The sequence below is a fragment of the Pleurodeles waltl genome, chromosome 2_2 (genome assembly GCF_031143425.1).
Source record: "Pleurodeles waltl isolate 20211129_DDA chromosome 2_2, aPleWal1.hap1.20221129, whole genome shotgun sequence".
In the NCBI taxonomy this organism is placed as follows: Eukaryota; Metazoa; Chordata; class Amphibia; order Caudata; family Salamandridae; genus Pleurodeles; species Pleurodeles waltl.
In genome coordinates this window covers 765681706-765704536 of record NC_090439.1, presented here as the reverse complement: position 1 = coordinate 765704536, position 22831 = coordinate 765681706, and the positions used below count along the sequence as shown (strand labels likewise).

General features: G+C 41.8%; 1 long non-coding RNA gene across 1 annotated transcript in view; it reads right to left on the bottom strand.

The window, feature by feature from the left end:
* The window catches only part of LOC138273967 (uncharacterized), a 144422-nt gene extending 129061 nt beyond the window's left edge, over window positions 1-15361 (bottom strand). The window contains exon 1 of the long non-coding RNA XR_011200342.1: window positions 15224-15361. This is a non-coding gene — a long non-coding RNA (uncharacterized lncRNA). The remainder of the gene's footprint in view (window positions 1-15223) is intronic.
* Window positions 15362-22831: the final 7470 nt, after the last annotated feature.

Here is a 22831-nt window from a genome sequence, read left to right as displayed (position 1 = left end):
AGTTACAGAGTAAAATGTTGAGAATAATGGCTGTTTGTTTCACCTCAATCTATATATCTTTTTATTTCAGCTGTTATTTTCTGTAGGAAACACTTGCAGGATCTACACAAATTACCCCTTGATGAATTCAGAATTTTGTCTACTTTTCAGAAATGTTTAGCTTTCTGGGATACAGCATTGGTTTCATGCCCATTTCTGTCACTAACTGGAAGGGGGCTGAGAGCACAAAAAATAGTAAAAATGGGAGATGTCCCAGTAAAATGAAAAAATTGTGTTGAAAAATGTGGCCAAGTCTGCCTGTTCCTGAAAGCTGGGAAGTTGGTGATTTTTAGCACCGCAAACAATTCTTTCACTGTATTTTGGCTAATTTCTTGGTCTCCTCCAGTGGAACCACAAGGTCTGGGTACCTCTAGAATCCCTTGGATGTTTGAAATAAAGGACACAAATTTGGAATGGATAGCTCATGAGGACAAAAGATTCTGAGGGCCTAAGCGCAAACTGCCCCAAATAGCCAAAAAACGCTCAGCACAGGAGGGGAAAAGGCCTGGTAGCGTAGGGGTTAAACACAACTAGCTCCCAAGACAGCTAACAATAGAAAATCCACACCCAATGGGAAGATAGACTTGTAAATGATATTTAGGGGCAATACTTCTGTTTAGTGATAATTTTGCTAATGATATTGTAACATGAAACAAGGAATGGCCTAAGCTCACAAACACTTCCAGATTTCTCACTTCTGTTGTTGTTTCTGGTAATACACTGGGTACCTGAGGCCATATGTTCATTGTTTTTCCATTCTCTGCATTTTAGGATTCCTGTTTTAGATGAGTAAAGTTTAAGATGGTTTCTCAATGTACATTGGATGATGGATGACAGGCAATCTATTTCTCTCATGTTTTATAGCTTGAAGATGATCTGAGCATTGGTGGCATTATGGTAGTACAGTAGGCCGATGATATCCTGTGGCGAGATGAGATAGGTAAAGAAGAGGGATGGTGAGATAATGAGGAAAGCCAGTGTTAGAAATGGGGTCTTGAGTTGGCAGTGGTTTGCACCATGTCCAAGTAGGGACCTGTCCAAGTAGTGACCCTCAACGTAAAAGAGTGACATAGCTAAGATAACCCTTGCTCACCCCCTTGTATTTGTATTTATGATTCTTATAAAGCACATTCAGACTGGAGGTATTGAAGTGCTATGCAGATAATAGAGCCAAAGCGATCCTCGATCTAGAGGGAGAAAAGCCATGTCTTGAGATGCTAACAAAATGGGAGCAGAGAGGGGATAGCTCTGATCTCATTTGGAAGAGAATTCCATAGTTTAGCGGCTGCTGTTGAGAAGGCCCTATCTCCTCATTTTACTTTGTGGGTTCTAGGAATCTTCGCTAATCTGAAGTTGGTGATCTTAATGAGTGATTAGGTGTGTGCCAGCTAATTGCAGTTTGTAAATATTTGGAGCCTTGGGGAGTGTGCAGCTTTGTGCGCCAAGCACAGTGTCTTCAAGGTGATACATTTCCTAATTGGAAGCCAGTGCAAACTCCTAAGGCCCACCTTAATGAAAGCAGACCTGGGTATCCCGAGTACTAGTCTTGCTTCCGAGTTTTGAACAAGTTGTAGCTTGTTCAGGGCGAGGTGATTGATGTTCAGGTAAAGGGCATTACAATAGTCTAGCCTAGACAAAATAAGGGCCAGAGGTACCGTAACTTTAAGATCATGTGGGTTATAAGGCAAGATTTTCTTAAGAGTTTTGAGTAGCCAAATACATGTGTTTGTGACTTTATTTACCTGGGCATCAAAGGTCAGTCCTGGGTCACAAATGACTCCAAGATTCCTGACAGCAGTTATTGGGGTAGGTAAGATGCCACAGGTTTCGGGCCACCAGTTGTGGTTTCATATGGTGGGGTTTGCGCCAAAGACCAAAACTTCGGTTTTGTCCTCATTCATTTTTAACCAGTTCTGGTTTATCCATTTATCGACTTCTCTCATACAAGGTTGAAATGTGCTAGCTGTAATGTTTACGCGGTCTTGCAAGGTAACAATGATTAGGGTGCTGTCAGCATCTGAGGGCACCTGGAAGTCAAAGGAATTAATCAAATTGGCCAGGGGGGGTGACGTAAACATTAAAAAGGGTTGGACTCAATGACGATCCCAGAGGGACCCCACAAGGAAGTTTGTAAGAGGGTGAGCAGAAATCCCCACACTTCACTACCAAAATTCTCTCCTGGAGAAACTTCTCCAACAAGCTCAAAGCTGAGCCTCTCAGACCTGCTTTGGAGAGGCAATAGATCAGAATTTGGGGTGATATGGTATCAAATGCAGCTGACAGATCTAACAGAATCAGTATAGCACATCCTTTTTGGTCAACCTGTTTTCTTATGATATCAGTAGTGACCATAGGTGCGGACTCAGTACTATGGTGTTTACTGAATCCATGTTCGGAGATGTCCAGTTGTTCATGTGCCAGCAGAAATGTAGCAAGTTCTTCATTTATATGCTTGTCTAATATTTTAGCCAACATTGGAAGGAGAGCAATAGGGCATAGATTTTTAAGGTCTCCTGGGTCTCCCCCTGGCTTTTATTTAATCAGCATAATGACAGTCTATTTCCAAGTGTTGGGAAACTTTCCCAATTCTAATATTTTTGCCTAGATCTATACATTCACTAATCATTTGCAGTATTCTGGGGGGACAGTAGTTGTTGGGGGAACACAAGTGAATTTTGGACAGATAGGAGATAATATTTGTAGTAGTTACCATTGCCTGGTGTATTATTACGTTCCAGATCATGCGCTCATGTTGGTGGGGGAGTAGGGTGAGAATTCAGCAAATATTTTCAGGACTTTATCTTTATAGCTACGCTGTTGCAGAAGTTTGGTGAATATTCTAGCTCCTGAAGGGGGATGAGGGATGCTAATGTCTTGATTACTTTAAACAGTTGTTTGGGAGTGTTGCCTGCATTTCTAATTTTCTGAGAGAAGTAGCAGGTTTTGGCATGTTTTATGACACTTTCATAAGAGCCCCACAGTTCTCTAAGGTTTGTTCTATTGATCATATTCAGATTGAGTTTCTGTTTCTTTCCCTGTTTTCTGCACGTTCTCTGGAGTGTTTTAGGCTCTGCGGTGTACCAGGGGGCTTAACTCTTTTCCCCAATTTTGGCTTTGATCTCCCTCAAAAGTGCTACTGTGTTGATTGCCTCTTTCACCCTTTAATAAAAGACTGTCATGCTCTGGTATGTGCTGTCCTTAAATTTTTCTTTGCTTCTATCTAGGGCTTCGGTAAGATCTTCTTTTTCGTGTGTGATTCCGATTTCTACTGGAAGTTGTGGTGGTCTGCTTAAGTTCCTTCTCTCTTTTGTAGTTCACCTCAAAGAGAATCAGGCAATGGTCCGCCCACTTGAGTTGCCTGCACTTTCCTATTGTGGTGAACTTATGTGTGGAGAAAATACCATCTAGTGTGTGGCCCCCAGTGTGCATACTATTGTTAAAGAGGTTAGGCTTGGTAGCTTAGCACGAGCTATCAGGCTTATCTCAGAGGCAATGTGTAAAGCATTTGTACACACGCACACAGTGACAGTGAAAACACCACAAACATATTCCAAACCAGTTTAGAAAAAAGAGCCAATATTTATCTGAGTAAAACAAGACCAATAAAACAAAAATCCAACATACTCAAGTAAAAATACACATTTTTAAAGATGAAATCTCGTTAAAGTGCTTAGAAACACAATAGCTCCAACTGGGGCTATCACAACATCTTGATGGAGTCTTTGCCAACAATCAGACACCACTCACAAGGGAGTGCAGGACAGTCATGGAGTAGCACGGACCCTAGGCACTGCAGTGGCATCAAGCCTGTGGTATCAGTCGCAGTCATTACACTCATTGGGGACCATGGCTCCGGTCCAGGTAGAGGCGTGGAGTGAGACAGCGGTGCCGAAGTCACTCTGGAGTCAATGTACTTGGTTTCTTCTTGGTTACACCAAACCTCACTTCCAAGGGCCAGGAAAAGGATTTGGCACTACTTGGTGAGTCACGACCCTCAGCAAAAGAGTCCAGGTGCTGGCCGATGGAGTTTTAGATGTCCCTGAGACTTATAACAGGAGGCAAGCTCAGTCCAAGCCCTTGGAGAACCATTAGAAGCAGGATATAGAAAGCGAATTCCAGTCCTTTCACTTCCAGGACAGAAGCATCAAACAGCAGGCCAGCACAGGAAAGCAACTGGCAGAGTGGCAGTCCCTCCTATGGCATCTAGATGCTCTTCCTGGCAGAATGTCCTCAGTGCAGAAGTGTTCTAAAGTTATGATCTCAGAGGTAGGCAAACTTCAAAGAAAAGTCTTTATAGGGCACCAAGCCCCTGCCTTTCCTGCCCTGGCACCAAACACACTCCAGTGGTTTGGAGACTGCTCTGTATAAGGATAGGCACAGCCCTATTCATGTGCAAGTGTCAGCTCCTCCCACCACCCTAGCCCAGGAAAACCCATCTGAATATGAAGGGCACACCTCAAATTCAGCTCCCTTTGTGTAACTGTCTAGAGTGCATTCACAAACAGCCCAACTGTCATCCTGTCCCAAACGTGTATTCCATAGACAGGCAGGTGATCAGAAGGTTAAGCAATAAAATGCCTACCTTCTAAAAGTGACATTTTCAAACTTACAATCACAAAACAACCTTGTTAAAAGATGCATTTTTAAATTGTAAATTCAGAGACCCCCAAACTCCATGAGCCTGATTCACAAAGATGAACTTAGACAAAAAGTCAAATTTTAGGCCAAAAGTCTAAGTTTAGAACTAAATTCTAACTTTACTCATAGTAACATAGACTTTTGGTCCAAGTTTAGACCAGAAGTTTAAACGTAGACCAAAAGTCTAACTTTACTATGAGTAAAATTAGATTTTAGGTCTAAACTTAGACTTTTGGTCTAAGTTTATCTTTGTGAATCGGGCTCCATATCATTTTCTGCTCCCAATGGGAAATTACACTTAACAGATATTTCAAGGCAATCCCCATGTTACCCTATAGGAGAGATAGGCCTTGCAATATTGAAAGCCGAATTTAGCAGTATTTCACTATCGGGACCTGTAAAACACATTGGTACATGCCCTGCCTTTTAAATACACTGCACCTTGCCCATGGGGCTGCCATGGGCCTGCCTTAGGGTGACTTACATGTAGTAAAAAGGATGGTTTGGGCCTCACAAGTGGGGAAACTTGCCAGGTTGAACTGGCAGGTAAAACCGGGCACACAGACACGGCTGTGACAGGTTTGAGGCATCTTTACAGGGCTACTCACGTGGGTGGCACAATCAGTGCTGCATGCCCACTAGTAGCGTTTGATTTACAGACTCTGGGCACACACTGCACTTCACTAGGTGTTTACTAATAAATCAAATATGCAAATCATGGGTAAAAAATTACCAATATAATTTAGACGGACAGCACTTGCACTTGAGCACTGGTTATCAGTGATAAAGTGCCCAGAGTCATAAAGCCAGCAAAAATGAAATTCAGCACAGGATCAAAAACAGGTCAGAAGCCAAAAAGACAGGGGAAACCATGCCAAGACCTGACTGATCTAACGGCCAGCAATTCTATTGGCACGTGGTAATGTGAAAGAGGGCAGTGAGATGATGCTAGATCAGTGCAAGAGGTAGAAGAGAATGTTTATCTTGATACGAATTTCTCTAAACTCAACTAGAGTAGAATGTCCGTCAGCGATTTACAGTACAGAGGATTTGTCCAGTATTAGATGTGTAGTGGTTTCTAGATCATCCCAGATGAAATTCAAAGCTGTCACCCCTCCCAGAGAGAAACCCAGGTTGTTGGACTAGTAAGCAATGAATCTGAAATCAATTTTACAATCTCCATTACATGTACCCAGGGAACTGGCCAATAGAATCTCATTAGACATAAATAGTTTAAAAAACGGAATTACGATAAGTATTACCTCTACATAGCAAATCTTAGTTTTTGTCTTACATTTTCTTGGAAGCCATTTTAAAGCTGAGAAAAGAACAATAGGCAGCACATTCACAGTTTCTCCTGTCCAACTGAACGTATGAAGAGGGGTTGCACAATGAGATATGGGGATGTGCAGTAGGCAATACAGATGAAAGAAGGACAGGGGGATAATAGGCCCTGGGTTAGAAGTGGAAAGAAAAAGTAAGGGTAAATATGTAGGGAAAGAGACATTTGTAGCAGGATACTGAGTGCATGTAAAGTAGCAGCTGAATATATCATGTGTATCCTTTAGCTAATTTTCCATCCTAACTCAAACTGTGAAGGTAGTCTTGGTCTACAGAAAATTACATTGAGTTAACCAAAGGTGTTAGGAGATGTGCAATGATGGTGGTCAAAACAATACATCACTTCAAAAAACAGACTTCATATACTGAAATGGAAACCAACAAATTGTGTGATTCCACCGAAAGTTGCATAATTAGAAAGACAGTGTGCTGGTACTAATGCAGAGTGAATTTGCACTTTAGGGACAAAAAAGTAGTCCTCTACTATTATGAGCCTTTACTCTACCTCCAAACTTGTTTGTGACAGAATCTGTTTGTGTGCATGTGGTCAGTATAAGTAAAGGAAAACTATGGTGAGAAAGTCATTTGAGTTCCAAAGTATCTAGGTATCAGACAAGTATACTATATGAATCATATTGCAAAGGACCTGTATTTTATATCTGCATACTTATAAATTAATACGTACCACCTTGTGACAGCATCAGGGTTACAAGTACACTTGGGAATAAGTAATCCTGGTACTGAGAGTATAACTAGCAAATAACCCATCTGAAGTCCAAATCAGCTGGAACGAACCTGTTTTCTTACAAAGAGAGAATCAGCCAGGCAGTCTTCATGTGGCCAAACCACAGCGGTCTGGAAATTAGTGTGGAAATATGATGGCAAAACCTAACTATAATGAATGTTCCGCTGGCCTTTCTATGCAGAATTTAGCCTATAGGTAGATTGTATTCTGAGGCTATGAAGACGTTAATGTGCACATTTATTTCTAACATGAATTCACCTGACTTACAAATGGATGTATTATTAGATATTTAGCCAAACTAAAATTCTTTCAGACACAGGGGCTGATACAATTCAATATTTCTTACTGATACTCATAACAATTGCAGGATATATTAGAACTAACCAAGGTCACAAACCTGCTAACATCTCAAGCAAAAAAGTAAATAAGAATGCATGTATTTAACCATCTTCTTTACTGAAGCTGCAAAAAGGAGTACACCATTCTGGTTACATACTCTTTAATGGAAATTTAGAATTACTGGATCCCTGAAACCATTAATCTCACATACAATTCATCCTGTAAGTACAAACATAAAAATTGAGGTGAGTCAAAACAAAGTTGCAGAATATTAGTTTCTTGGTCTTTACAATTATGATTTTTTAGCAATGCATTTTACGGCAATGGATGAAAGAAAATACTATGAAAGTTTAAGTTCTTGTAACATGTGTACTGCCACATTCTAAAAAGCATCTAACGTGACTCAGCAAGGGGACATCTTTCATCACTGAGACACCTGTAAGGTTGTAAGAGATCCAGAGTTTTGGTGGACTCATTAGGTTTTTCTGTTCTCATCTCATACTTACAACAGTACATTGTCAAGGAATGCAGAACAAAATTAGAGGAAGACAAACTCGGTTTTTCAAACAACAGAAACACTGATTCAACTCTGGATAAAATTTTGCAGATGCATTGAAGACCTTGATGTCATTTCATGTAACTTTATTTCGGTAAGTAAAAACATACCATAAAAGTACAATACACATCAAAACAAAAATTTAAAAGCAAGAGGACACTAAAGATAAAAGTACAATAAAGAAATTAAGAAAGAATAAGAAAAATTTAAAAATCAAGCAAAATGAACAACAGGATGAACACCTCTTAATAATGAAAAAGTCCACTCAACAAAAAACCGATTCCATAGATCAGTAAATAATTAATAATATAGTGAACCAGTATCTTTATCCTACGAGATAGAGGCTAAAATCATGCATCCAATTCAATAAATATACATAAATAAATCTAAGAATTGGCTCCCCAGTCTTGTTCCTTAGAATTACTAATCTCAACCGCCAGATTAATTCAAGAAATTTTGCCACTGATAAAACTATCTGGACGGATGAATCACATTTTAAAATTCTCTCGACATAAAAGCAAAAGACAGGTTCCATAGATCAATAAATAATCAATAATATAGTGAACCAATATCTATATCCTAAAAGGTAAAGACTAAAATTATGCATCCAAATTCAATAAATATACATAAATAAGACTAAGAAGAAACTACCCAGTCTTGTTCCTTAAGATTGCTAATCTCAACCGCCAGATTGATTCGAGAAATTTTGCCTCTGATAAAACTATCTGGACGGATGAATCACATTTTAAAATTCTCTCAGCATGAAAACAAGATCTGACCCCTATTTGTTTACAAAGCGGGATGAGCCAAAGAGCTCTTTGTTTGTAATATGCATGACAATGGAAAAAAACATGTGAAACAGACTCTTCACTTTTACAACCCATCGGGCAGAATTTAGATCTATTGATGGAACTGGACCATTTATACGTTAAGGAGCACAAAGGGAGAGACCCAATTCTGAACCTAATAAAAAAGGGCACGAGCAAATGGAGATAACGCTGCGTCCATGAAAGGCTCAAATTCATAATGGCATTTGACAGATAAGAAATTGTCAGACATAGACAGCGGGACAGAACTGGCAAATTGGCTAATCTGGACATTATGCCAAAAAGCATCCTTTAACAGCTGTGCAGCATTTTTAGGAATGGAAATAGGATCCTGCCAATAGGACCCTAAGCCGAGCTGGGTGAAAGATCGTTCAACAAAAACACACCATTTAATTTTGATTATAGAATCACGGCCCACCTTGATGTCAGAATCTCTATTGATAGAGATCAAGCAATCGAAGCACACACAATGTAATCTGTATTATGATGAAGAGGACCTTAGTAAAGAGTGGCAGTTTGTGATAGGCCAAATACTGTAAACATACCTCTGGAGCCTTCTACCTTTAAGGAAGTTATATTAGTAATTAAACAAATATGGGGAAGGCCATTGGTCCTGATATGACTCCCAGGGATCTATACGAGTTTTATTTGACCTTAGCAAAATATGTAATACCTAGGGTGACATCCCTATAAGTAGTTATTGTTGAATTGCAATGAGTCTTCAAAAATCCCCAGATTTCACCTGTAGAACGTTTTCAGAAAGAATCCATACCACCAGATCATTTCAACATTCTGATCACATCATGATAACATTGTCACCCTTAAGTAGGGAACTTTAGTGTATACTCAAATAACTTCCCTATGAACAACAGTAATTAAGGGTTGCACACTTGCACCATTGATCTTCTCCTTATATAGAAAACAGGTTGTACAGTTTGAGAGCAAGGGATTATATGATGCACTTATTCTGGGTGGCTCAAAAAATCACTATTTTACTATCTATGGATGATGATTTGTTCGTTTTCAAAATGCTCATGGGCTTAGTGAATCTCCTAGAGAAGTTTGAGGAATTCTCTGGTCTAAGGAGCCTAGCCATCAACACTTCAAGAGCTAAAAGGATGGTCTTCATGCCCCACAAAATATCTAAGAATAATGTTAGGTTGAACAGTTCGATTCTTCCAAGAATCAAAGATTTTGAATACCTGGGTCCCATGTTCTCACGCAACTATAAATAAAAGAAACAAATAATCTTTCACTATGTAAGAACTTATGATGGGCAAATTATTTTCTGGGTTCAGAAGTACAGAAAGCACAGTGCCAAGATCTAGCTCTATATGGCATGGAAATCACAAAGGTGTGTTCAAGTTATCAGTGTGTAATGATGTTTTTTTTAAACAAAATATTTGCTCCTAAGTCCTACCATTCTTCAATTGATTGGTCTTGGCTTAACTTGTGTTGTATCATTGGCTATAATTGGACTGTTTATGTACTGGATAAGCATTTGGGGGTCCCTGGGATTGATCCACTACTGAAAATTGATGCTGTGACGCATTGGGTCTTGTTGGGGGTCCAAACTTTGTATGGTTTAAACATGTTTGAGACTGTGCAGAAGAAATAGGACTTCCTGTGCTTTGGTATAGCCATGCCTCACTTACTGCTAGTATGAGAGCCAAAAATATAAGCCCTGTCTACTTGAAGACATGCAAAAAAGTATAAGAGAGCACACTAATAGAGGGAGTGTACTCCCAAATTTGAAGCCTATGTGGATGAAAGTGAAGCTATGATGGTAAAATCTTTGTATGTTAAGTTTTGATTTGGCAATTTATTCTTGAATAATGTTATCCATAATTGGAGAACTTCACCTGAAAAGGGCAAGTTTTACCATAGCTGTTTAGATCAGAATGAAGATGACTACCATTTTTTATTTCAGTGTTCTCTTTATGCAATTGGAAAGAATAGGTGGCTTATTAATTTGCTCTAGGATATACATAAAAGCATTGTTGAGAGGTTGATGGCAGTGTGAAAAATTGATGCCTTGAGAACTTGGGCCCATATTTATACTTTTGGTGTTTACTGTTGAGTGTCACCTACCAAATGCGTGGCTGATTAGACAATGGTATTACATATTGCAGTAGTTTTTAACATTTGTAATGTTTAGCAGTGATGGTAGAAAGATGTGTCTGAAAACATTATTTTATGTTTTTTAATCCTCAAATGCTTTACTACTGTATGTTTTTTTTACCTGAAAATAACTATTTTGATTGACTGTAATCAGTCAGAGATATTATAGTATAGCAACACAAAAGGATGATGGACGGAGTGCTGACAATGCAAACACTCACCCCCAGTCACAGATCTAGGTTTAATCCATCGTTCTTTTGCTCACCATGCCACCCCAGTTTGGACCCAGCCATATGCAAATCAGTCTTGACCCTGTTCCTCATTGGAACAGTCCAGCCCGAACTGCCAGGCCAGGTCCTCCCTGGACCAGAAAGAAGCATCCTGGGACCGGTTTCAGGGTATCACCCTTCTTCAGCCAGGCTAGCTTGATTCCAGTGGCACAGTGAGCAAGGGACCCACGTCTGGGCATACCCTTCCCACTTGGGGCAACTTTAGCAACACAAAAGGATGATGGACGGAGTGCTGACAACGCAAACACTCACCCCTAGTCACAGATCTGGGTTTAATCCACTGTTCTTTTGCTCACCATGCCACCCCAGTTTGGACCCAGCCATAGTATAGCCTGGTTCTTTCAAGACAAATGCTTTTAGCAACCTTCATACCAATGGAACTTAATAACTGGTAAGTCTTTCAAAAAGACATGTCTATCTGAAATAGGAGATCAATAAACATCAGTAATCTGACACCATATGAACATGCTTGTGTTAAAGGTAGTGGTCTCTTTCTTCAAGTTAATCGTGAAGATGGGTCTTCGGTGAAGGACATTTATCACAGACACTTAGGAGACCTATCCACAAGCCTAAGTGCAGAGGTCTAGAGCATTACTTCTTCCATCTTCTACATGTGGAGATCTCCTCCCGACTATTAAGATCTCTGCACACGTAGATATATATTTTTTGTAGTAAATGTGTGAGGTTACGGGGAGTGGCTGGAAATCAGGGAATATTTAAGAATAAACGATAGGGGTTCTGGGAGTAGTAAAGAGGGGCTAAAGGAGGGACATGCAACTACCTCAAAAGAAGTAAGGGCCAGATGTAGCAAACTGTTTGCGAGTCGCAAACGGCGAAAATCGCCTTTTGCGAGTCGCAAACGTGTGTTTGCTATGCAGAAATGCATTTTGCGAGTCGGAATCGACTCGCAAAATGCATTTCCGACTCGCACATAGGAAGGGGTGTTCCCTTCCTATTTGCGACTCGCAGTGGTATGCAATTCCATGGAGTCGCAGTTACCATCCACTTGAAGTGGATGGTAACCCACTCGCAAACTGGAAGGGGTCCCCATGGGACCCCTTCCCCTTTGTGAGTGGACCCAAAAATATTTTTACAGAGCAGGCAGTGGTCCAAGGGACCACTACCTGCCCTGAAAAAATCTGAAACTAAAGGTTTCGTTTTTTTTTTCTAAGTGCAGCTCGTTTTCCTTTAAGGAAAACGGGCTACACTTGGAAAAAAAAAACTGCTTTATTTAAAAGCAGTCACGGACATGGATGTCTGCTGTTCCTAGCAGGCCTCCATCCCCGTGAGTGCCCATAGTCGGTATGGGGTCGCAAATTGCGACCCAACTCATTAATATTAATGAGGTGGGTCTTTGCGACCCCATATCGACTTGCAGACGGTGTCTGAGACACCGTTCTGCATAGCAGATTGCGAGTTGCAATTTGCGAGTCGGAAGGACTCGCTAGTTGCAACTTGCAATTTCATACCTACCTACATCTGGCCCTAAGTCCCTTCCCATTCACTAACTACACTTCTAGAGTTGCTATAGCAAAAAGGAATAAAAAGCAGTTATAAATGTTCTTCAACTCAGAACTGGAGTAAGTGTACAACCTCTCATGGCCACTCACTGGTACTGCAACACACTCCCATAAAAATAATGGTGGTAGGGATATAAAATAAAACCCTATAGATAATAATGATAAAATCCATTACATTAATGTAACCAATACTGAATATAGTTTTTTATTTTTTAAATATTTTAGTTAAACTAAACTAAACTAAATTATATTAATTGCATACATACATTTTAGTAACATTTACTACATCATATAAACATTTTTTTAGGTGAATTTATTGTTAAAAACAAGTTTTAGTAATACATTTAATTTAATTGAATTTACCCAAAATGTAGTTTAAAAATATGTAGTTAATAGTTCAGTACCATTAAAATATATCTACATTTAAAAGGTATACACAACATTATTTAACATTAAGATTTAACAGAGTTTAATTTTCTATACTTTACCAAATACATTTGTAAAGTCACTACTAGTAGTAACTTACGGTTGTATTTGTGTTCTTTTACTGATTCCATCCTCTATTTCAGGGGCTGGGGACTAGAGATGGGCATAACTCGAATATTCAGTGTAGCGTAATCACGTGGAATTACACAAAAATTCTGCAAGATTACATGGAATCATACAAGAAGAGTAATTCTGCATTTAGGGCTATTTTCTTAGAGCACAAATGTCGCTTAGCAACTAAAATGGACAAGAGGGTGTATTTTTTACTCAGAAATGGAGTTAAATGCAACTGTACATGAATAGCAAGTGCTCAGCGTCCACTCGCGCCCAACTAAATGTGCACTTGGGTAGGATTTTTTCCCAACTTACTTCTAACATTTAGTGGTCGCTTCTTAGAGCAAAATGCACCCTTGCATGCAAAATGGATGCAAGGATGCATTTCGTCCTAAAGAAATTGCACTTAATGCAAAACAACATAAATAGCGTCTCTCTCTCACTAAATGTGCTCTCATGGTAGGATTTTTTCCTCCAAGCCACATGTTAAGCCGCGCTATACAAATCTGATAATGTAACATAACAAAACATAACATAATATAACATAACAGGAAGGGATTTGTTCATTTGTGATGGCATTGTCGTGCCAAGGGTAGCTTGAGCATCATGCAGCTGGAAACCAGAAGGTTTTGACTTCGGAGCACCTGGTTGCAATTCCTGAGGTTCTAGCAGAGGAGGCATGCTAGGATGGTGGCAGCATACCTTATCCATTGAGGGAAAACAGAAATGTAAAATTGTAGTTGGATTTCCAATGTGATCTTAGGTTTGACACAGATGAGGTTGTAGGGATAATAATACCTTGTAGTCTGCCATTGTTGGCTATACCGGCCATTTAAAGCCTGTTCCAGTGTTAAAGTCCCAAGCTGAAGGTGAGACCCTTTAGCAAGGGAGCGGCCTTTAAAAGCTGGTAAAGGCAGCAACGTCGGGCTATAAGGCTATTAGAACATATCACCCCATGAGGGCAGAATATTTTAATTCAAAAACACAAAGGCCTGTCGGAGCCCGAGGGGGTTGAAATCCCTCCAGGGCTTTACAGCCTTTGTTTCACAGCTCCTTCCTTGAATGTTCTAGCTTCAACTAGTTTATCCCATAGGTTGCTATTACGTTTAAAGGTGAGTAATGGTTTAGGCAGGATGAGGCCGTCCTCACTGCTATTCAAAATATGCCACTGGGCATTGATCACTTCCCTCACCTTGTTATTAATATTGGAGTGCCTCTCCACACAAACCAGGCTCTCTTGGCTGTCTTTCTGTGAGTTGGTAAACATACTCTTATGGTCATAGTATTTGGCTCTCTTGTGTGCATCACGTACAAGCCTCCTGGGATTCCGTCTTCTAAGGAATTTATTGTGCATTTCGATCATATTCTTATAGAGTGCTGCAATTTCTCTTAATATGGAGGAATTGGCTAAACGGAATCCCCTGACATTGGCTGCCTTTTTTAGCATGGTGTCCCCGCTTTCTATCACATTTACCCTTCTATGGGAATATGACTACTCTACTGACAACTGCGCTTAGAACTGTATGTCTTTAGACCATGGGGGGAGCTCTCGTTGGGTTCAAATCACAGTATTGTATTCTTTCGAAAATCGAGTTCTCTTCTGGGAGGCATGAGCGTTTGGCAGATCCTGTTTTCTCTCAAGCAATAACACTTTGGAGCGATGGGTAGTACCTGCCATTAATTGACTTCTGGGTTAGTTGGAACATTTGCTACTCGGGCTACTGTATTTATCCGTTTCATTTTGTTTCCGTCTTTTCATACAGATATATTCTATTATGCAGCCCTTGTGGGCCCGCAATCTGTAAATCAGTGGGAACACTTTTAATAACAACTCTCAGTACCTATTCCAATGGTGGACTTTTCCCTTCCAGCAAAAGCAATGTTGATTTATTACGTATGTATTTTACATTGTTTATTGGAATACGTACGGTAGTAAAAAGTTCTCTGTGGTACCGCTATGTTATCCTTTCTTTGACCCATGTGTAATGTCGTGCCCAGTGATGTGAACTGGTGCGCAGGCATTACCAATGTAGCTTGCCAGACAGGGGGTTTCGCACTTCCGGCCCGTTTTCCCCTCTTTCCACCACGGGTTGTGGTTGGAACCATGGGTGATGCAAAAAAGGTTTAAATAAAGTAGTGCGAGCAAGCGAGGCAGGGATTAGTAATGGAGTGAGAGAATACACCGCCCTGCTCGCGGCCGAACCAAATAAAAAAAGTGTCCCGAGTGTTATTAACGTGGCACACGCAGCAAGTCTTGGGGGCCTTACCACGACTCCACATTTGCGTCGAGACGACCTTGGATCCCGCCTGCCTATCGAACACCGCAGGACTTGCTCTCCTGCGATTGCTGCCACACAACTGCCGTCATTCCTGCTCGTCGTAGCGTCTCAAGTGGGCGTGGCCTGTGCTCCACTGCCCAAGGACATTTTCCTCCTCACGCTGCAAAGTCTGGTAAGCGCACTGACGTGCGCCCCCCCTGCCCGCCCCCCTGCTGCCTCGTGGAGGCCTAGGTACAGCTGTCTGCTGCCTGCATCAATCCACTGGCACTGTTAAAGTCTGGACTAATGCCTGACAGCAAGACAATTGACCATAGGGAGTGGAAAGTGCCTGTCTCCCAGGGATCTGCATCCCCACCTGCACTGCTGATATCGGACGTTCCCACAAATTAAGCATAAAAGGAAGTACATTTAAGATATACATCATACTCCCCTGTCTGGCCACTGAACACCAGCACACAGCCTGCACGGGTGCTGCAAGTGAATCATTCTGGACATCGCACTCATATTCCACAACATGGCCACCATACCTGCAATTGAGCCGTTCATTATCGAGGGCTCACCGTCCGCCCAAGCTTCCAGGTGGAAAGATTGTGTCGAAAGAGTCCTCCTTTTCTTTGAGGCAACCAAAGTAGACAACACACAGAAAAGAGCAATGCTACTCCATCTTGGAGGGAGAGACATTCACAGAATTTCCAAAACCAGTGAGGAAGCCGCTCCAAAGACCCACCTCACACTAATTGCTGCCCTAAATGCCCACTTCGAGCCGATGCTTAACACTATGAGTGTTTTATATTTCGGCAGGCCTGACAGATAGCAGAAGAATCTATAGACTCATTCCCATGCATCTGAAAGAACTAGCTATAGCACCTGTCAGTTGTTAAATGAAAGAGAGGAAATCAGAGGGCAAATAATACAAGGGTGCGTGTCCACAAAGCTAAGAGAGTGAATCCTAGAAGAATCGGGACGATCACTAGCTGACATACTCACCCTGGGGAGAACAAAGGAACTCTCCAAAACTAGAGAGTTGCATATGGAAGCAGCACTACATAGACATGTGAAAGAAGAACCCATGAATGCAATCACAACAACACCCAACAAACCGAAATCCAAACAGTGATACGCCTCACCCCGGATGTGCGGCTATTGTGGAGGACCCTCTCATCGCTCATCAGACTGCCCAGCCAGAGGAAAGACATGTGCAGGGTGCGGGAAACTTAACCACTTCCTGAAGGTGTGCAGGTCAACAAGAGGAAAGACTTTGAACCCTACGATCAATGCCATTTTCAGTCCACAAAATTAAACCAGCGACATGGATGATGATGACAATGAGGAACATGCTGTTCATTCTATCTTCACGATTGGCTCGGCGTCTGGCACGACATGACAGCTACCCAGCTGCAGCATACAAGTCAGAGGACACACGATACTAGCAGTGGTAGACACGGGTGCCTCAATTAATATCATGTCATCCGACACGTACGAGGAGATGAATCCACCCCCACGTCGGACCCCAACAACCATTAGAGTATTTGCATATGGCCAGTCTTCCCCATTTGCCATGAGGGGAAAATTAAAAACGACATTGGCATATGGACCCTACTCAATCGAACAACAAGTATACCTAGCAAAAGACGGCCATGGCATGCTGCTAGGATGTGGATCCACCGAAGCCTTAGGTATAGTATCTTTTACCCTTGGAGTAGACGAAGAGTCCATCGCAGACATGTTGGAAGATTTCCCTGGCATCATCGAGGTCTTTGGCTGTTTGAAGAGCAAGGACATCATACTGCATATTGACAAGACCATCCAGCCGGTAGCCCTTCGCCATCGCTGCATCGCCTTTCACCTAAGACCAAAGGTTGAAAAGGAACTAGACATCCTTGAAGCAGGCAACATAATTGAAAGGTCCAAAACCACGGGTATCCCCGATCGTGATTGCCAGGGAGTCCAAGCAGCTAGGAGAGGTGAGGATTTGTGTCGACATGAGGCTACCCAATGCAGCCATCAAGAGAGAACGACACCTCACCCCAACCATAGATGACTTGATCGGAGAAATCAGTGGAGCCTGTTGGTTCTCGAAGCTAGACTTGAGGTCTGGATACCACCAGCTGGTTCTTGCCAAATAGTCCCAATACATAACAACTTTCTCGACACATGTAGGGCTCCGTCGCTCTTGTTGACTCTATTTTGGAATCTCTAGCGCTGCTGAGGTATTCCAAAACACCATCCACAAACTTCTGGCTGACCTCCCTGATGTTCTAAACGTCAGTGACGACATTCTTGCGCATGCTCGCACCCTGTTGGAACACCAGAGTCGCCTAAGGAAAGTGCTCCAGAGGATCCAGGAATCGTGTTTGACACTCCATCACAGCAAATGTGAGTTCATCAAGAGGAAGTTGCATTTCTTCGGCTATATCTTTTCATCTGAAAGGTTTGCTCCTTTTCCAGCCAAAGTCCAAGACATCAAAGCCGCACCTTCCCCGACAACAGTAACCGAAGTCCGCAGCTTCCTAGGAATGGTCAACTATTAGGGCTGTTTCATCAAAGGTCTCACTCTCCTAAAGCAACTGCTACACGACCTCACCAAATCAGCAACAGCATGGGAGTGGGGGCCCATCCAAGAGGTGGCATTTCAAAATACCAAAGACTGCAGACACCATACTAAGGTACAACTACCCTTCCAAGGACACCACCATAGCTGTAGATGCTGGCCCAAAGGGACTAGGTGCAGTGCTACTACAAAATACATTGCCTACGCCAGTCGGTCTCTCACCCCGACTGAGCAGAGGTACTCACAGATGGAAAAAGAAGCCATTGCGATACATTGGGGCTATAGGCACTTCCACCTATACGTGTACAGACATCCATTCACAGTTTTAACAGATCACAAGCCTTTGCTTACACCTTTTCAAGGGACGGCATCTAAACCACCTCCTCGAATTGAAAAGTGGTTGCTCCAACCTCAGGAGTGCAACTGTTGAATAGAATATCGGCCAGGATCCAACAATCCAGCGGATTACCTCTCATGCCTTCCCTGGTCAGCTACTAAAGAAGAGATAGAAGCGCAGGAAGCAGACAAGTATGTTAGATATGTTGCAGAACGGTCTCGCCCTCGACCCATCTTAATGAGGAGCTCTGACAAATCACCGAACAGGACGAATGAGTCCAAAAGGCACTTTCTGCCATCTGGAGTGGCCAGTGGCATGTTCTCCAATGACAGTGGTCCCAACTCATGATGGAATCCAGGTGCATCATAGAGAGCTTACACTATGTTCGAGAAGAACTCAAAGCGGATCCTGATGGATGTCTCCTCCGTGGCCATCGTCTCGTCATCCCCTCCAGCCTCACAGATCAGGCTGTTCAGTTAGCCCATGCGGGTCACCAGGGCATGGTGAAGAGAAAAAAAACGATTGAGGGCCAAAGTGTGGTTTCCCATGATGGATGAAAAGGTGGAAACCATGATCCGATCATGTGAGTGGTGCCAAACAGCAAGGAGCCCCAGTCCTCTGGTCCCCATCACCACGGAATGTGGACCAAGTCAGCCGTGGGAGGTAGTGAGTCTTGATTTCAGTAGTCTGCCAGATGGTCGGCACACATTAGTCTCAATTGATGACTACTCAAAGTATCCAAAGGTGGAGATCCTCCAGTACCTAACAGCCACTGAGGTGATCTCCAAAATAGAAAAAATTATAGCTACTCATGGCCTCATAAAGGAGTTGTGAACAGACAATGGACCACCATTCCATGGTCGAGCGGTTGCATCCTACCTCACGTCCTTGGGAATCATCCATAACACCCTGCTGGCCACAAGCCAATGGTGAAGTGGAGAGATTCATGAGAACTCTCAACAAAGTTGTTAGAATTGCCAGTGCATCTCATCAATCCCCTGAGGTGGCCATCTACTCATTCCAATGAAACTCTCATCTGACTCCCCATGCAACAACAAAATGTGCCCCTGCTCATCTGTCTATGGGGCGAGTAGTGCAAGACTCTATTCCCCACCACCGAGGCTGGGCACCCAGTTCTGTCAATGATGACCAGACCTATGAAAGGCGAAGAGTCACAAATGATCAAGCGAGCTGTCACTGTGGTGCCAAAGCATTGGATTTCTGAGTAGGGGACAACGTGCTGGTGAGAGACAGGAACCCGGGTAGTAAGTTCAGGTTGCCATTTGACCCTCATCCCTGGACAATTGTGTGGCGCCAGGGCACCCTAGTGGTCGCTCACAGAGGATCTGAAGTACTCACCCGCAATTTATCAGTGTTCAAACATTTCATTCCTCAGCCCCGCCGCCAGGCAAACATCAACGATCATCTCACCTGTAGGTAGACCATCTAGCACGCCCGCTGATGACAGCTTCCCTGACATGTCTGGGGACAACATGGACCAAGTGCCTGCTCCGTAGTTATCCCGCCAGGTCTCTGAGACTGAGCCATCAGACCCCCAAGCTGCCGGGATCCCAGATCGATCTGTCGCGTGGTGGTTTGGGTATGGTACTATACTGCGAGGTGTCTTTCTGGAAATGCAATAGTAGCTATACCCGGGCTTTCCTATATTGTATTATATTCTGTGGAAACAAATCAGACAATACTTTGGACTAATGATCTAATCAGATCTTTACCTCATTGGCACAAAGTGGTGGCTATTTTTCAATTTTTTCCTTGGTTTTCTTTCTTTTTCTGAAGCCGTATTTTAATGTGTTTGAGAATGTTGATTATTTATTTATTGATTTAGAACCATTAAGAATTGATGGGAAGGATAAACTTCTTCTTTCTTCTGGCATGGATTTCATTCCTGTGTGGTCATTTGCTAGTGCCCTGGAGAAGGTGGGCCGAACCACGCGTGGGCACTTGCACATCAACAACTCCGGTTCAGACTGGAATAATTTTGTTTAAGAATATTGTTGACATTTGTTATATTTGTATATTTGTATTATGTTGTAGTTTATATGTAGAGTATCATGTTATTGGACCTAGAGAAAATAATTGATTGACGAAGAAGCAGTTCAACCATTTGATCATGTTAGAAGAATATTAGGTATGTAGATTACCTTTCTGGATGCAAAATGTGATTTTTTTTTGCTTACTTGTCAGATTTGATACTTCGGTGCAGTGTTGCATCACGTGGTTTTGATAATTTGTGGGAATGTTTAGTATGTCTGACGAGTATGAATGTGAAAATGAATGTGATTTTTTATACTTTGGGAGGGAGGGATCTGTTTGTGTATCATCCAATATGGAACAATTTATGTCAAAATTGGTTTTGTATTTTTGGAATAAAGGAAAATAGTATGGAAGTCAATTTATGTTTTCAAGTTAAGTGTTATTTTACAAGATATGTTTTTGAAAGGAAGGACTCCTTAGTTTGAGACTATAGTTAGATTTGGGGTTTTATTTTCTTTCTGATGTTTTGCTTTCCCTGTCCTGCTCCAATATTTATGGGTAGACTCCAGGGAACCCTTTGGTTTATTTGTGATCTGGGACTGCTACATAATTCATGGATACTGGACACAAATCCTCGATACATTGGGGGCAGTGGCCAGATTCCCACCTAACAGAGATCCCAAAGTGGTGTTGTTGTGGTTATTCTTAAACTGGGATGGACATGGGGGTCAAGAGAACTAATCGGCATAGGCTTCATGATAGCAAAACAGACAGCCTTATACTGGTGTTCATCAGAAGTGCCACGATATGCTGAATGCTTGTGGAGGATGGACTTGCAGAAGAATCAATCTACAGGGCACAAGATTATCCGCTAAAGCACCAAAAGATCTGGGAATGCTGGTGGGACCATTTTAACAGTGCTAGGCCGTGAGGAATAAGGAACGCAGACTATTATGTGAGATTTAATGGAGTCCAGACCATGGCCTGGATAAAGGGATTGGTATTGAAAACATGGATTATCCTGGAGGAGATTTTGCCTTATACTCATGTAGTTGTGCACTGTTGAATGGTTTTGGAGGGGTGAATGGTTAGGGAGTGTTGAATTTCAATTATTTAATTGTTTACTACTATAAAATCAATGAAGAAGATAAAGAGGCAGGGGTGGGAGCTCTCTAAAATAATATCAATTTGCAGAGAAGAACTTATCAGTGGTTCATGTTTCATACTTCTTAATAAATAGCTATGAGATACACTCTAATTCTAATAAGTATAGTGGCAATTTATTCTATAATTTTCTTAGTGGGGATCTGTCAACTAGTTAGCAAATGTAGCAAGCTTTTATATTAATTTTGAAATATGTGAAAAGAAAGATATTGAATTAGTAGCAATGGTCACAAATATTATTATATGTATTAGAGAAATCATTATTATTATTAGTAGTAGTAATGCGTGAGAGCCCTTCCCCTAATTGGTCAGTAATGTGGATAAAGAAGTGCTGTGCTGTTACCTAAACTTTAAAATGGGGTTACTTCCTATCAGAGTGGTTAAAGGGGCCAGGTGTCTTGAGGCTACTGCCTACTGCGTGTGCCTGTTTTACGGAATCAATGCACTAAAAATAAGAATAATGTTAATTACTAGCCACAGATTTTTGTGGCTCTCAATTCTGTCCTCTTTTTATAAACTGTGGGGCATATTTATACCTGTTTTGCGCCATTTTAGCGTCATTTATGTTGATGCTAAAACAGTGCAAAGTAACCACCATATTTATATTTTTACACTAGACCCATCTAGTGTCAAAATATAGGGCTTTGCGCCATATTATGGATGTGGCGAACTACTTTGAGCTAATTAAGTGCAAGGTAGGCGTTCCCATCCACAATATCACACTAACTCCCTAACAACTTATTTATAGTCTGGCACAAAAGTGATGCACGTGGAGTAGGTGGACCCAAATAATGGTGCTAAGCCTGCTTTTAACGCTTGGATCTGACCAGGCGCTAGGGGACATGTGGACCCTTTAACCAGCCTAGCGTCATTCCTGGTGCCCTAACGCTATATTCCCCTACCACCACCCCTTCCTGGCTAGCGTATTTTCTTTTGACGCTAGCCGAACCTTACCGCTGGCTTGCACCATTCCATGAATATGGCGCCTAGCTGGTGCTCAGGAATGACCCAAGCCAGCGGTAAACTTTTTGATGCAAAACTGCATCTGCACAGCTTTGCAGCAAAAGTATAATTATGGGTCTATGGTTTTGATATGACTAACGCATTGTGATGTTTGGCCACCCCAGACTGTCACAATGTGTTTTTGACCTCATCTAACTGTTTTTCTTTTTTTTTGTTCAATTGTAAGCACTCTATTGAAGTGCTATTAAAACACAAATAACCTGAGACAACAGGAGTGGGCTGCTGTGGCTCAAGTAACAGCACAGTGAAGATACATCTAACTGAAAAGGGGGTTGCCAAATAAACATAATCAAGCATAAAACAGCACCCATCCCCCTCTATAAATACACAGAACTTTAATTAAATATTCCCTTAAACAATATATAATTAATTCTCTAGTTAATCTCTAGTCTCAGTTCCATAATTTTCTTACCCCTCGACTGCTTCCAGTTGGATAAATGGTCAAGTGGAGAGAACTACAGAAAGTAAGCATGGCTCTATGTTAGCCCATTATATTTTCTAACTTGTGGTGCACTGTTTCTTCTTA